The 14,094-nt window shown below is 50.8% G+C and overlaps 1 long non-coding RNA gene across 1 annotated transcript in view; it reads left to right on the top strand.

The window, feature by feature from the left end:
• LOC105982448 overlaps nt 1-14,094 on the top strand; it is a 25,025-nt gene extending 10,931 nt beyond the window's left edge. Inside the window, exon 3 of the long non-coding RNA XR_001174884.1 lies at nt 14,059-14,094. This is a non-coding gene — a long non-coding RNA (uncharacterized LOC105982448). The remainder of the gene's footprint in view (nt 1-14,058) is intronic.

The raw sequence follows: 14,094 nt of genomic DNA on the forward strand, positions 1-14,094 counted from the left end.
TATCTGCTTCCCTTCCTCTTTCCCTCCCTGCCTCCCCCCCTCCCTTTTTCGTTCCTTCTTTTTTTGTCAATTGTGGAGAGCTTGAACTCAGGCCTGGGTACTATCCCTGAGCCTCTTTGTGCTCAAGGCTAGCACTCGACCACTTGAGCAACAGCACCCTTCTGGTTTTTGAGTGGTTAAAAGGAGGTAAACTTCTCACAGGGACTTTTCTGCCTGGGGCTGGCTTTGAACTGCAATCCTCAGATCTCGGCCTCCTGAGTAGCTAGGCATGAGCCATCGGCGCCAGGCTGTCCTAATTTCTTAAAGAACTCTTTTATTATCTTTATTTGCATCCAAGTTCAGAGATTAAAAAAAAATCTTTGCTTTTCTACATGTGACTATTTCTTTTTTTTTTCCTAAGGGTACTTCGGAACATCCACATCTATTAGTAAAAATTCCTTCCTTTGGAACTGCGGTTCCATTTAAAACAGTATTTAAAAATAAATACTTTATAAATGTGTTATTGTCTGAACAAACTCTAATACCCTTATCTCAAATGTCATCTTACCACACACAAGCCAAGTTATGCACAGCAGATATTTTTGTGTGTTTTGATCCTAACAAAGTGACTCTGGGACCCTAAATGGTTCAAAAAAAAAAAGAGGCTTTCATGTGCTTTTTTTCCTCAAGATTTCCGTTCCTTCCCACACTTACACACATAAAACCCAAACTATAAAAAGGTGCTCTTAAATAACTCCTAAATTCTCCCACTATGTTACATTTCCAGGCTGGATTACAATGAAAACACAGAGTAATTGATCACTTAGTCTGTGAAGGAAAACTCGAATTACCGTCCAGCCCCCAGGCCATTGTCCTTGAGCATGTTAGAGGTCATCCCTCTCTTCTCTGAATGGTGCTGTTCTGGTTGTTAGTGAGCCGGCCATTTGGCAAGTGTATTCTTCCTTGTACAGAGTGGCTTCCGTTCACCAGGTCAGTTTATGAGCCAGTGTCATCTCAATCAATGTCACCTTTTCTGTTATTTTCCCCCATCTCCCCAAACCTCACCTATCCCCTCCACTTACCTGCTTCCATTTTCTTGGTTTTGTTTTGTTTTGTTTTTTTGGGTCCGGTCATGGAGCCTGAACTCTGGGCCTGGGCGCTGTCCCTCAGCTCTTCAGCTCAAGGCTAGCACTCTACCACCTGAGCCACAGCGCCACTTCCAGCTTTTTTTTGCTTATATGGTGTTGAGGAATCGAACCCAGGGCCTCCTGCATTCAAGGCAAGCGCTCTACCACTGAGCCACCTTCCCAGCCCCTGCTTCCATTTTCATAAGTGGACATTAGAATCTGGTGACTGCCTGTGCTCACCCTTCCTCTCTCCATTTGCCTTCATTCTCCTTGACTTCCCTCTTCCCCTCTGACAAAACATGTTTCAACTTCCTGGTATTTTGTTCTGGTGCACACATTCGTGTGCGCATGTGTGCATGTGTGTGCACGCATGTATGTGAACACATGTGTGTCTGCATTGGTGCTGGGACTTGAATTCAGTGTCTCGTGAACTCACCCAGTTTTTTTATTCACAACTGATTGGTGCTCTACCATTTGAGCCACAACTCCACTTCGAGCATTTTGCTGGTTCGGAAGAGATAACAGTCCCATGGACTTTTCCTGCCCAGGCTGCTTTTGATCTCCAACATCTGATTTCAGCCTCCTGAATAGTGAGGAAAACAGGGTGGTTTCCTATTTCTTGAGTCTTCCTATGCTGACGGTTTTACTCTCTTCTTCCCTGGTTAAGGCTGATCTGATCTGTTAATTGACAAAACTCCCAGAGTTAAAACAACCTTTCAGAGTGCTTTAAGATCTTGGAGCTAATCCCTTAGGCTATAGACTTTATCTTGTTAGATTTCCTAACAACTAAGTTTCTCTAAGACTCAGTGCTCTAAGGCTGTTAATGCAGCAGGCGCTGGTGACTCATGCCTGTAATCCTAGCTACTCAGGAGGCTAAAATCTAAGTAGGGTGGTTTAAAGACAGCCCGGGGCAGAACAATTCCTGAGAGACTCTTATCTCCAATTAACCTCTCAAAAACCGGAAGTGGCTTAAAGTGCGAGAGTGCTAGCCTTGAGCAAAAGAGCTTAGGGACAAGGCCCAGGTGCCAGTTCAAGCCCCATAACCAATCGAAAGGAAGGAAGGAAGGAAGAAAGAAAGAAAGAAAGAAAGATTATCTCAGGCCCTATCCTCACACTGAGGAGGCTGAGACAGAAGGATCTTGAGTTGGAGGCCAAGTTGGGCTATCTAATGAGACTCTTGTCTCAAAAATAAACAGAGATGGGCCTGGTAGCACATGCCTGTGATCCCAGCTTTTGGTTGGCATAGATAGGTCGATTGTGGTTCAGAGGCCCGTCCAGAGCAAAAAAATTTGAGAACCTACCTGCAAACTAACCAAAACTAAACTCTGGAAATGGAGTGCCTTCTAGCAAACCAGAGACCTTAGGATCACGTTTTCAAAATCTGCAAGTAACGCTTAATATACCTTTTGTTCTCTGTCACATAGGACCGAATCTACAGGCCAAATCTAGATAACCCAGGTGGTATAGAAAGGCCCTTGCTAAAACTGTTAGCACCGAGCCAAGTGCATTGTCCAGTGGCATCAAGCGTTTATTCTGCCAGGCTGTGAACACACACCCACAAATGACCCATTTCTCTTTGACCTACCTTGGCCTCCTACGGCTGAGGTCACATGGATATACGCTCGTCCTCAGTTTTGTATCCTAGACCTCGGCTTCGACAGCATTGCCTTTTTAGTTAACAACAACAACAAAACAACAACTCAGTATCTGCAGAAACACACTCAGAGAAAATGAAGGTCGTACAATGTCCGTGCATAAAGAAGTTATGTGGAGTCTTTGAGCTTGGGGAACATGCTGTGCTTGCCCTCCATCTTCTCCCTGCCTCTTCCCATGCAGAGCTGGAGCAGGAGGCTGGGAGGAGGAAAGAGGGGGAGGGGAGGAGGAGGAGGAGGTAGGGAGCACTCAGGCTTGCTCTTCAGTTATTGAACACAGGTGCAGGGATGTGTTGGATGGGGGTTGGGGCAGGAAGGTATAGCCGTCATGCAGCTAGAAGGTGCTCAGTACTGGGAGTTTGGGGACCCCAGAAGGACAATGGTTGGGAAGACAGTCTACAAGCAGGCACCAGGCTCAGTGCCCTGTGTCTACGTTGTGGCGTTGGGGGTGGTTGTTTTTCTTTGTGCTGACAGTAGGATTTGAACTCAAGGCCACGTAGTCTTGTTTATTAGCTTTTCCTGCTCAAGGCTGGTGCTCTACTACTTGAGCCACAGATCTACTTCTGACTTTTTTTTTTGGTGGTTCATTGGAGATAAAAATCTCATAGACTTTTCTGCTTGTGTTGGCTTTGAACTGTGATCCTCAGATCGCATTCTCCTGAGGAGCTAGGATTACAGGTGTGAGCCACCGCCCCCACCCTCCTCCCTACCCCCAGCCCCGCTTCTTTTGCCTTCTTTCCAGGATGCTATGACTTCCTGTCTCACCTCTTTTTCGTGTCTTTTGGGACCCTGCTGCTAAATACTCGCTCCTCTCCCTGGCTGCAAGCATCTGTTAAGTGCTGGCTGTGGGCCCAGCATGGCCCTTCGTATTCGTCTCCATGGAGATGGGTTTGGAGATGGCCAGGAACTTTGAGAATAGTGGGACGCAAACTCCGGCTCACTCTGGGTTTCTGAGTCCCTGCTATTAAACGCTGGGCTTGGCTGCTGTTGCCTGTGCCAGCCACCAGAAGCTGCCAGTGTGCACACAGGGTAAGCATCCAGATGTTGCTAGTGCTGCCCCACCCACCTTTATAAAGCATGGCCTTTACCTCTCATTAGCAGTCAGCTCTCCCTCAGCCCCTGGGTTTGCTTCTGGCTCATTCTTTCCCTCGTCTCCATTTTCTTTTTTTTTTGCCAAAATTCTTGGCGGCTAACTACACTCCTTGTGCTTACCTTTCCTGCCTTTTCTTCCCTCCTTCTTCCTTCCTGTCCTTAATTTTTCTTTTGCTGATATTGGGGTTTAAACTTAGGGACCTGGGTGCTGTCCTTTAGCTTTTTTGCTTGAGGCTAGCACTCTACCATTTTGAGTCACAGCTCCACTTCCTGCTTTTTGGTGGTTCATTGGAGATGAAAGTCTCATGGACTTTCCTACCTGGGCTGGCTTTGAACCGAGATCCTCAGATCTCAGCCTCCTTGAGCGGCTGGGATTACAGGTGTGAGCCACTGGGTGCCAGAGCCTTCCTGATCTTCCTAAACCATCTGAGTTCCAGATGTGTTTGGGGGGTGATAGCTTGGGTTTGACAGCCTTTTGGTGATGTTCACGTGGACCGGGTGTCCGCCGCCTTCTGGGCATTTAAATGTCATACACCCTTTGGGACAGCGCCTGCATCCTTGACTTTGTTCGGCATCCTCTGGTTCTGAGCATGCTTCCTGGGGCTGGGGGGGGGGTGCTGGTTCTCCAGGTCACCACCCACTGTTGTGACTTCTTGTTGCCTGCGGCAGTGGCCCCCATACCGAGCAATGAGGGTGAAGGGCTTGCGGGGCAGCATCCTTCGCCCCCACCGAACTGAGCCAGGAGGATAAGGAGTTGAGGCGCGGCCCCTTCCCCCGGGGAGCTGTGTGCTGCCCGGGTCCCCCAGTCACCCTCGCCACAGCTGTAACAGCTGGTTAGATGAGTTTTCCAGCCATCCCGGGGATTATTTTTCTTCATCCAGTTCTGTTTTTAGAGTTTGAGTCAAATGGAGACTTGGCTGCCCCCCAGGCAGGTTTAGAAGAGAAATGAGCCCCGGGACCTCCCCAGCCCAACCTGCCTAGAAACGGCTCCCGGCACAGAATGCACAGGCGGGGCTCCTGGGGGTGGGGGGGATGTACCCCAGATCTGCTTTCGATCAGGAGCTGGGCCCCAGCTGGGATTCTGAGGATTTTTGTACCCCACCCTCAAATGGGCCCCCTGGCCGGGGTCTTCTAGAATAGTTTGGAAGTCTGCAGTCTGAAGGGATCTGTCCTTCACGTGACCTCTGCCTGACCAGCCCGGCACGGCTTGGTGATGGGGTGGCACTGGGGACCATCCTCAGCCCCCCCCAAACCAGGAGCCCAAATTTGACAGGCACAATGGTGACACATCCCACACAGGGACATGCGCAGTGAGAGAATCCTGGACACAAGTGGTGTGACTGTCACAGTGCTTGGAATCCTTCCACCAGCTGGACTTGGGCTAGACCTTGTCCTGAATCCTGGTCCCCTAAAGGAAGAAGCACTGGGTTGGGACTGAAGCTGGATCTCCGTAGACTCTATATCTCTCACTTCTCTTCAGGCATAGCCGGAAGGTCTCCCCAGCCTGGGCTAAGAAGGAACTGTTAACCCCCCCGGGGCTCTCATCTACCTGCCTGGGTGGCCCTGGCTTTCAGGATCCCCAGTAGAGCTCCTGTCAGATCCTCCTCATTTGATCCAGGTTGCAGCATGAACTGAAAGAAAGGACCAACCTACTCCTCTGGTTGCAAACAAACAAGAAATGGAGGAGATGGAAGAGAGAGCGAGAAGCCTCCTTGAGCAGCTGGGATTACAGGTATGAGCCTGTAACCCAGTGCTGCCTTTAGTCACTCAACCTTTTGCACCCAGGACTCCTGTCAATCACAAAACAACTCAGAGATGAGGCTGCTTCAAGTTAAATCTTTAAGAGGTGGATAGTGGTGATCACACCTGTCATCCTAGCTACTCAGGAAGCTGAGATCTGAGGATCGTGGTTCCAAGCCAGCCGGGACAGGAAAGTCCATGAGACTCTAATCTCCAAAAAGCCAGAAGAGGAACTGTGTGGCTCACGTGGGTGGAGTGCTAGCCTTGAGTGAAAAACAAAAACACCGAAACAAAAATTCAGGGATATCACCCAGGCCCTGAGTTCAAGCCCCAGGAGCAGCACACACAGACTCAGTGGGGTTAAACGAGTGCTCATGCACAAATGTGGGCCTTTATTTTGAACCCCCTGGGGGTGCGGGCCTCAAGAGCCGGAGACACAGAGCTGCTTCCCCCTCCCCAGCCCCAGGCTGGGGTGGGGGGGTATCTCCGTGTAATGGAACGAGGCTGGAAATGGCTGTGGTTGCTAATGCAGTGATATTTCCTTTCCAGGGACCCCAACTCCAGCCTTGCGTCCGCTGCTCCCAGCTTGGTTGCAAGCCATAGATCTCATTTCTTGGCGTGTTTGTTTTTGCACAGGTTTCTTTGTTTCTTCATAGATGGGCTGTCAGTGGGATTCCTGGTTCACAGCCAGGGAGCCTGAAACGTGTGTGGAGCCGTGGGTGCTTTCTGGAGCGCCTCTGCGCTGTCCAGATGCCCCCATCTGGGCAGGAGGAGCTGGCCCTGTGGCCTGCTGCCCCCTGGTGCTGCCCATCCATAATTAGCTGCAGGGAGCAGGCCCCGCCCAAGCCCCAGCCAATACCAGGGGCCCTGGGCTCCTTCCAGAACCAGTACCGGAGGCTCCCAGGGAGGCTACTGCCACTCACAGCTCACATCCTGGGGTTCTTGCCATGGAAATGATTTCCAGAGAACACACCTAAGCCGCCCCAGAAAGACAATCGTGCTGTGTTCTGCAGTGCCCTGGGACGGGCGCTCTGCTGCCTCCTGGAGTCCCAGCCTGCAATGTGATCTCCGGGCTCAGCAGGCTTATTGCCCAGATTCCTTTCCTAAACCTTGCTTTCCTAATTGTTCAAAACGCTCTTTATGGCCAGCTTTCATGTCTGCTAAATCATCATCATCATCATCATCATCATCATCATCATCATCATTATCATCTTAGTTGTCGTTATTATCATTTTGGGTGGTACCGAGGTTTGAATTCAGGGCTTCTTGCTCATTAGGCAGGCACTCTACACCTAGACTCATACCCCCAACCCTTTTTGCTTCCATTTGCCTTACAGATAGGGTCTCTACTGTTTCCCTAGACCCATCTCAGAAGGTGCGTCTGCCCCACTGGGATTACAGGAGTATACCACCACATCAGTCTCTCTGCTAGAGTGTCAGTCCTGGCCCTTCAGGTGGTAGCTTGGACAATGAGGGGCTTTTCATGACTTCTGGCTAAATGCTCTCCAGGAGGAGTGTGTACATGTATCCTTTCGTGTGTGTGTGTGTGTGTGTGTGTGTGTGTGTGTGGTGTGTGTGTTAGTTGCCTTGAAATCTATTTTATTTAAACATTCATCAGAATGTAACACTTGATCTCACAATCTAACTGGTTGTTCCAATTATGAAACAATGTTTAAAACTAATTAATATTATGGAAACACCCTCTTCTGTACATTTAAAATGTAATCCTGTAATAATAATAACAAATCATCTTGAGGTCTTGGGCAAACCATGGGCGGTATGCACGGTGGCATTTCTGAGATCCACTGGTTTGTGTCCGGTTGGAGGGGGCGTGGCTGGACTAGGACCGCAGCTGGATCGACTTGTGGATGGAGCAGTTGCGTCTCGGTTAGGTGACATTGAGTGTGATGGTTGTTGTCAGGAATGTGGTCTGGTGTTTGGAAGTCTGGGGCTAGCCATAAGCAGGAGGCACCATCACCACAAAGATGGCTGGGAATCTTCTGTGTTGTTCCAGATTTGGATAAGAAGAGTCAAAGGCCACGAAGAGAACCCCAACGCTTGAGGAACAGAGAGTGGGGATAAGCCAGCAGAGATGGCAGAAGTGTAGGGAGAATCAGGGCAGAACGGTGCTCTGGAAGTTCAGGGAAGGGAAAGTTTCCACATGCAGGGGATGGGTGGGGATCAGAGTATCAGTGGAGTGTTTTGAGAAAATGGGAGACAGCCATTTGGATGGTCCATGCCTTGTCATTCAGGCTCATGGAACAAGGGGAGGAATGGCTGAGCCATCAATCAGGTAGCTGAGGAGCCATGGTACTGCTGCTATAGAAACTGGAAGTGGGTGATATTCATGGACACCTGGTAAAGGATCATTCATCCACCTGTTCATCCATCCATCCATCTATCCACCCATCCATCTGTTCATCTATCCATCCATCTGTCCATACTTTCATCTGTCCATCCATCCATTAACTGTCCATCATCTATCCATGTATGCATCCATCCATTTATTTATCCATCCATCCATCCACCTGTCTGTACATCCATCCATCTGTGTGTGCATGCATGCATTCATCTATCCAGTGTCTCCCCAGGGCCTGCCAGGTGGCAGATGAGATACTATTAGAGTGTAGGGAATACAAAGATAAAGTAAGTCATAATACTCCCTGCCCTGGGGAGCTCACAGCTGTGCATAATGATAATTGCAGTGCAGGAAGTGGGGGGGGGGAAGGTTGTGCCTGATGGCCTTGGAGAACGGAGAGTTCATTTGACCTGGATGGAAAGGTCTGTTCATGGAGGGAGGAGGAGAAAGGAGAAGGGGAGAGTACGCCTTTGAACTGAGATGAGGCGAGGTGAAGGAGAGGGACGTGTCGTACCTCACAGGGCTGTGAGCCAGAAGCTGAAGTTGGGAAGGAGGCTGAGGCCACATAGTGACAGGTTGGGAAGGACGGTGCTTGTAAGTTTGCCTTTTACCCTTTGGGGAGTGAGAACCTGAGAGCCATTGGTAAGCAAGGGAACGACACAGCAGGGCAGAGGGTCAAGAAAGTAGCTTCAGTGGTCCCAGAGGTGGACTGAGGGAGAGGCTGAGGCAGGTTCTGGCTTGGTGCATTTGTACCCTTGCTCGTTGGATAAATGTTTATTGAACACAGACGCTGGATCCACACTGTACTGGAGTCTGACAACTCTTTTCCTCTTTTCCTTCCCCTCCTTTTTCTGCCAGTCCGTGGGGATTGAACTCAGGGCCTGGGTACTGTCCCTGAGCTTCTTTTGCCCAAGGCTAGCACTCTACCACTTGAGCCACAGCACCACTTCCAGCCTTTTCTGTGTATGTGGTACTGAGGAATCGAACCCAGGGCTTCATGCATGCTAGGCCAGCGCTCTAAGCCACTAAGCCACATTCCTAGCCCTCCTCTCTTCCTTTTTTTCCTTTCTTTCTGCCAGTCCTGGGACTTGAACTCTGGGTCTGAGTGCTGTCCCTGAGCTTTTTTGCTCAAGGCTAATGCTCTACCACTTGAACCATAGCCCCAATCCCACGTTTTTGTTTTGGTAGTTTATTGGAGACACAATCTCACAGACTTTGCTGCTTGGGCTGGCTTTGAACTGCAATCTTTAGATCTCAGCCTCCTGCGTATCTGGAAGTCCAGACAGGAGGCACGGGCTCCTAGCTAGTATTTCCTTTTCTTATGGGTGCCTGCAGATCCTGGAGAATGCCAAATTATTGACCTCGTTGCAGATGGCCGAATTGCAAGTCAGAACTTGCACTGGAAGGTTGCTGTTCCCGAATCAGCCTCTGAGTTCTTGTGGCTGGCTGGTCCTATTGGCTTGCATGGCCACTGGGCCAGTGCCAATGAGAACCTGAAGCCAAACGGACTTGGCCTTCCTGCGAAAGCACGTGGCCAGACAGCCCACACAGACACCGGCTTCTGTTTCCCGAGTAACTGCAGCAAATACAGGCAGGGCCCGTACCCAGGCCAAGCGCATGGCTGCATCACCTTCCAGAAGGGTGGGTGGTGATCCCCCACCATGGCTGGCAATAAAAGGGCCAGGTCAGCTTCAGAAAGGGGGAGTGCTTCCCATTATGCAGGTCTTATTCAGATACTTTGTTGTTGTTGTTCTGTTTTGGCTGGGTCCTGCCTTTGAATCTTTTTTTTTGGGGGGGGGGTCCGGTCGTGGGGCCTGAACTCTGGGCCTGGGCGCTGTCCCTCAGCTCTTCAGCTCAAGGCTAGCGCTCTACCACTTGAGCCACAGCGCCACTTCCGGCTTTTTTCTTTTTGCTTATGTGGTGCTGGGGAATCGAACCCAGGGCCTCAGGCATGCAAGGCAAGCGCTCTACCACTGAGCCACCTTCCCAGCCCCCTGCCTTTGAATCTTGTAGAACTGCATCTGTGTCTCCTTTGCATTGCATCCAGCAAGGATTTCAGCTCTGAACCTGGGATTTCCTCTCCTGCTCTCATGATACTTGAAGTAAATCAATATCTGTGTTTGTGGAGGGGAGGTGGGGAGGAGATGTGAGCCATTTTCCAGGAAAAACTTGTTAGCCCATTAGCCCTGGAAGGGACCTCGGGTCCATGTTGAGTCCAACTAGCTCATTTACTGAGGGAGAAACAGAGGTCGAGAGCCGCAGACTGACTGGCTGCAAATCACGAGATGAGTAAGAGCAGCCCTGGGACCAGAAGGCAGCATCCAGCCCAGAATTCCCCATACATCCGTCCTTCCCCTGTCTCGTTTTATTTCTTTTTCCTCAAGGCTAGCACTCTACCACTTGAGCCCCAGCTCCACCTTCAGTGTTTCAAGTAGTTTATTGGAGATAAAAAGTCTCACAGTCTTTCTGGCCCCAGCTGGCTTTGAACCATGATCCTCAGATCTCAACCTTCTGAGTAGCTGGGATGACAGGCGTGAGCTACTGGTAGCTGGTGCTTGTCTCTCCTATTTTCTACACCTTCTGCTTGCTGCTATGTCTCATCTATCAAAAGCCCATCTCCCATGCATGCAGCCTGCTCAGCACAGACGGGGAGGCACGATGCACACGGAGGGCATAGTCTGTTCTGGAAGACAGGCTGTCTCCACCTGGATGGCGCATGGAAGGGCTGTGTCCACAGGCAGGGAATGGAAAGGTAATGAAACACTGTGGCTGGAACATTGGGGCTGAGGGAAGTGGCAGCCTTGAGCAGGGGGGTGGGGTGGGGGACCTGGTGAGGGAACTCAGGGTTTAGCACCTTCATTTTTCAACTTCACCTGTGAGCATCCAGGCAAATGGACGCTGTGTTTTCCTGGCCTGACCCAGTTTGTTGGTTCATTACCACCAAGCTTCGTGTAGGAGCCAGGAAACATTTGAAAAGTCACCCAATAGGATGCGGGTGTCCATGGGAGTCTCTGGTGCAGGATGAAGAACATGAACTCACTGATGTCTATGTAGACAAGGCCCTTGACTATAGCGTTTCCCACCTGAGCGGGCACAGCCTGGCATGGGGGCTCTAATGCCAGTGCACCCAAACACCTGCTTCGCGGGGATGTGGGCTCTGCTTGTCCGTGCTGTCTTCGGCTACAGCTCAGGCTTTAGCTCACCTTGGCATTTCACATTTGTTCTTCTCTTCTCGGCCTCCACTCCTTGCTCTTCCTGTGCTTGGGATTTATGGACCAGCAGTCTTATGCCTCTTTCCCAGAATGCATCTGGAGCCCCCAGGGATCCTGAGGGATTCTCAGATTAGAGGCTCTTTGCATTCATTTGGCAACCACGGGCATCGAGATCGATGCAGAGAGGTTCGATCTGGGGCCTTGGGTAGTGTGTTGAGTCAAGACAGGACCAAGAGGGAACATGGAGGCGGAGAGACCCCTGCAGTGGCTTTGATGGACGTGTGGCCTGGCAATAGTGTCTATGGAGACAGTCTTCCTCCTGGCCTAAGCTGTGTAGCGCATGCCTGTAGTCCCTCTTGCCATGGCTCTGGGCTTCCCAAGACATAGTTCCCGGGTTCAAACTCCTAAGTTGTATTTCTGTAACATTTGTTTCCGGTGTGTTGACTTGGGTCCGCGGTTGTCACCAAACGTCTATTTTTTTTTTTCCAGTCTCTTCTAGAATGAGACTTCAGAATGTCAGACTTTTCGTTTTGTGTTGTGTTTGCCTGCGGCTCATTTTCTTTTCTTTTCTATGAAGAACAGATGGCAGGTTTCATTTCGTAGAAAGAAGAATTAGGAACCAGTGAATTCGTACATGATTTCACATTAGTGCCGAAACCCAATACATCGGAAACATTTGGCGCTGCGCTAGTTATGGGGCTTGCTGGTGGTGACAAGAACTTCTAGAACTTTCTATGAGTAGTGTTACTGTCAGCGCTGGGTTTGTTCCCTGCTTCCCCACCTCCCACAATCTGTTCGGAATCTTTCTCCCTTTAATCTGTTTATTTGTGTTTACGGAGCAAACAGTATTATAACCATGACTGGCATTTTTTTCAATTACAAGAAAACTTCTGGGCTCAGCTTCAGTAACAGATCCGATTATTCTTCATTTTTCCATGTCCGTGTCCAGAGTCCTTTCAGTCCTTCAGAATCTTTCTACTTGCAGTCATGATGTAGTTTCAACTTGGTGTTTGGCATTAGCAGTTAATATTGTATTACAACCCTATTTCTGCATGGTATTGCTTGTGATTTTGTTATTTTGTTGACTCATTAAACCCTACATTACTCAACCATCTTCCTATTGGCACCCTATTTGTCTCTCTTCTAAAGTGGTTCATCAGAGATAGTCTTATGAGCTTTCCTGCCCAGGCTGGCTTTGAATCATGATCCTCAGATCTCAGCCTCCTGAGTAGCTGGGATTACAGGTGTGAGCCACTATCACTTAGCTCCTTTGGTTTTTGTTTGTTTGTTTTTTGTATTTGTTTTTGTTTTGTCTCACCATGATTTCCTCTTTGGTTTGTCCCTGACTAACAAAGAGCCGGTTGATCCTGGATTTAGGGGTTTTATAGCTCAAAACATAGTTGAAATGCTAGCAGCCTGAGACCCTGACACCTGACACCATTTCTCTGGGCTTCAGCGTTTTCCTGTAGGATAAAGCCAACATCTCAGGGTAGCAGACTGGCAAGTGTGACCTGGACCCTGGGCCATCTCTACCCAGGGGTGACCCTAATACCACCACCAATGCTTGGCCAACACCAGTGTCCTCCTTGCTTTACCCAGGGGTCCACCATGTCCTTACCATTTGAACAAATAACCACAGAACCAGTGGTGTAAAAACCACAACAAAATAACTGGCCCGCACAATTCTGCAGGCCAGTTGTTCCAAAATGCAGAATAAGGCCTGACTTGAATTCTTCCTGAAATTCCTGGGGGAAATCCTTCCTTGCCTCCAGTGTCCTTGGCTTGTGGCCCCATCACTGCCTTCTCTCTGGTGTCTGTGTTTCCCCTTCTGTGACCTTTGCCCCGGACAAGGCTGAGGGATCATCCAGACATGGAAGGAGCCTCCAAACTCACTTCAGTGTGGCTTTGTAGAGGAAAGACTGACTAATTAGTCACTTAAAAAAAATACTTGTCTCCAAACACCTTTATGAATCTACCTTCTGCTCACTGTCACTGAATCAGAGGGGCCGTGCGACTCTAAGCTAAGCCCAGACAGCCTACCCAAGAGGCAGAGACAGGAGGATTGAGGTTTGAGGCCAGCCAAAGGAAAAATGATAGCAAGATCTCATCTCCAAAATAAGCAGGGCATGCATGATAGCTCACCTCAGCTACTTGGAGGTACAGGGAGATTGGAGTCTGAGGTCTGGCCAGATCAAAAAGCACTAGGCTGCCAGGGCCGCCTTGTGCAGTGGGGGGGGGGGGGGGAGGTTCCGATCGCAGGCTGGGGTGGGGACGCAGGGCCCGGGTGGAGGGGGGGTTCTGATCACAGGCTGGGATGGGGGCGCAGGGCCTGGGGTCCGATCGCAGGGCCTAGGGGTGGGGGCACAGGGCCTGGGGTCTGATCGCAGACTGGGGTGGGGGCGCAGGGCCTGAGGATGGGGGGGTCCGATCTCAGGCCGGGATGGGGGCGCAGGGCCTGGGGTCCGATCGCAAGCTAGGGTGGGGGCGCAGGGCCTGGGATCTGATTGCAGGCCGAGATGGGGCGCAGGGCCTGAGGGTGTGGGTTCCGATCGCAGGGTGGGATGGGGGTCAGGGCCGGTGTGTGTGGGGGTGTCCGATTGCAGGCTGGGTTGGGGCGCAGGGCCTGGGGTCCGATCGCAGGCTAGGGTGGGGGCGCAGGGTCTGGGGTCCGATCGCAGGATAGGGTGGGGGCGCAGAGTCTGGGGTCCGATCGCAGGCCGGGGTGGGGGCGCAGGGCCTGAGGATGGGGGGTCTGATTGCAGTCTGGGGTGGGGGCGCAGGGACCCGGGACATCGTCGCCCCCCCACCCCCCCGGCGTGCTGCGGGTGACCGGGAGGAGGAGCGGATGGAAGGTTCTGAGCCCTGCCCGTCCCTAACGCACCTCTTGTCTCCCGTAGGTCCCACAGCGGCCCCCCGAGGACGATGACGGCCTG

Source organism: Dipodomys ordii, unplaced genomic scaffold (assembly GCF_000151885.1).
Source record: "Dipodomys ordii isolate 6190 unplaced genomic scaffold, Dord_2.0 Scaffold15, whole genome shotgun sequence".
Taxonomy (NCBI): domain Eukaryota; kingdom Metazoa; phylum Chordata; class Mammalia; order Rodentia; family Heteromyidae; genus Dipodomys; species Dipodomys ordii.